Consider the following 2743-nt stretch of genomic DNA (forward strand, 5'->3'; position numbering starts at 1 on the left):
TTGATTTGTAATTTAAATTTGGCTGGATTTCTCAGTCCCCCTTTTTATAGATCTCCTAGCCCTTACCCTGACTCCAAAATGTTTGTGCATCAGTGCAGACCATGCAATAATTATTCTGTATTCAGTAAAACATTCAAACAAATTCATTTAAAAACATGCATTCAGACTATATTTATTGTGACTTTTTAAAATGAGACTAACATTTATCACACTTGGGAGATTTAATATCACAAATTCTCATGATCAATTCCCATTAGCAAATACACAGCACCTTAAGTAGTCCTTCTAAATACATACAGAAAATTGAGGTTAAAAAACAAAACAAAAGTGCATTGTAATGTTTCAAGCAATGGTCATCAACATGGAAAAACGGGTACTATGCCTGTCAACCATACCATTTTGTGACTCTTTAAATGAAATAGTGGGTATAAAAGGGATACTTAACCCAAAAATGAAAATCATAATTTACTTACTCTCAAGTTGTGCCAAACCTGTATGAGTTTCTTTCTTCGGTTAAGCACAAAAGAAGATAATTTGAAGAATGTGAGTAACCATTGACTTCCATAACATATTTTTTTCCATACTATAAAAGTCACTGGCTATCATAAACTGCTTGGTTACAAACATTCTTCAAAATATCTTCTTTTGTGCTTAACAGAAGAAAGAAACTCATACAGGTTTGGAACAACTTGAGGGTGAGTTAATGATTGTAAAACAGATTTTTCATTTTGGGGTGAACTGTACCTTTAAATGTGTATATAAGTGTGGCATATTGATACAATTTGCGAATAGTGCCATCTACCACCTGTAGATCTATAATACGAGTTCTTACACTGGACCTTTTTCTGTAAAGAAAATAAAAATGCGAACAATTGGCATTTAATGTTCAGTTCATTCCATATTCACATCACATCACCCATCGACCATGTAAGGCGCTTGTCAGTTTGGTCAAACAGGGTCTGGTGTCTTCTCTTCACTGCTTAGGCTTCAGTGCTGTGGCAGCTACACCCACTATAATAGCAACGACGGTGAAGCCTTGAGCGAAGATACGGGCTCTCATTAGCAGCTGGGACTGTCGAGTTTTGCCCCGTCTGAAGGCGCTGAGGCCGTAGATCAATGCTCCTGCTGTTCCCAAACAACCTGAGGAGGAAAATCACAGACAAATGATAGCTATTCTACTGATCTTATACTATACAAAACAAGAATTATGCATTGACCACAAATGAACATTATCACGTGGTTTGCTCTGACAGAATCTTTCTGTGAAAGATGTTAAAACATTAAAATTTATTTTTATTTCTTCTGGCGTAACAGTCTTGCTTTTCTGTTTTTAATGGTTTGTATTTTGAGTAAAGCCCAGCTGGACTGCTGTATGGGTCACATTCAAAACCCACAGCTGGAGAGAAGGGTCAGTTTAGTGGAAAATCCACTGTGTTCTGGGATTCTGGTTGTGATTTAACTTCGCTTACTACTCACCCAAAACACTACCATTCAAAAATTTGTGGTCAGTAAGGTTGTTTTGGGGGGGATCAAAGGTGACAATATAATTAAAAGAAAAAAAAATCTATTTCACATATATGCTGTCCTTTTGAACCATCTATTAATCCGAAAATCATCCTTAATATTGAGCAGCAGAACTGTTTTTGACCTTGATAAATGTTTATTTTTTTACTATATGTTTTTACCATATTTAAATCAAATAAATGTAGCCTTCATGAGTATGAGTCTTCAATAAACATTAAAAAAAAACAATCTTACCAGCCACAAACATTTGAACAGTAGTACATGTTGGCCAAAATATTGTTACAACAGCAATTGTTAATAGTAGACTAGAAAACCTTTTTTTAACTTGGTATCAATAAGGTAGCTAGCAAAATGTACTATACATTTACAGGTGCATCTCAATAAATTAGAATGTCGTGGAAAAGTTATTTTATTTCAGTAATTCAACTCAAATTGTGAAACTCGTGTATTAAATAAATTCAATGCACACAGACTGAAGTAGTTCAAGTCTTTGGTTATTTTAATTGTGATGATTTTGGCTCACATTTAACAAAAACCCACCAATTCACTATCTCAACAAATTAGAATATTTCATAAGACCAATAAAAAAAAAAACATTTTTAGTGAATTGTTGAATTGCATGAAGTGCTCTAACATTTCTTGGTAAACGGGTGCAGTGATGTTGGTTTTCAAAAAACACAATGGACCAACACCTGCAGATGACATTGCACCCCAAATCATCACAGACTGTGGAAACTTAACACTGGACTTCAAGCAACTTGGGCATAGATCTCCTAGCCCTTACCCTGACTCCAAAAAGTTTGTGCATCAGTGCAGACCATGCAATAATTATTCTGTATTCAGTAAAACGTTAAAACAAATTCATTTAAAAACATGCATTCAGACTATATTTATTGTGACTTTTTAAAATGAGACTAACATTTATCACACTTGGGAGATTTAATATCACAAATTCTCATGATCAATTCCCATTAGCAAATACACAGCAGCTTCAGTAGTCCTTCTAAATACATACAGAAAATTGAGGTTAAACAACAAAACAAAAGTGCATTGTAATGTTTCAAGCAATGGTCATCAACATGGAAAAACATGTACTATGCCTGTCAACCATACAATTTTGTGACTCTTTAAATGAAATAGTGGGTATAAAAGGGATACTTAACCCAAAAATGAAAATCATAATTTACTTACTCTCAAGTTGTGCCAAACCTGTATGAGT

The sequence above is a fragment of the Sinocyclocheilus grahami genome, unplaced genomic scaffold, assembly GCF_001515645.1.
Source record: "Sinocyclocheilus grahami isolate Dianchi unplaced genomic scaffold, SAMN03320097.WGS_v1.1 scaffold208.1, whole genome shotgun sequence".
NCBI classification, from domain to species: Eukaryota; Metazoa; Chordata; class Actinopteri; order Cypriniformes; family Cyprinidae; genus Sinocyclocheilus; species Sinocyclocheilus grahami.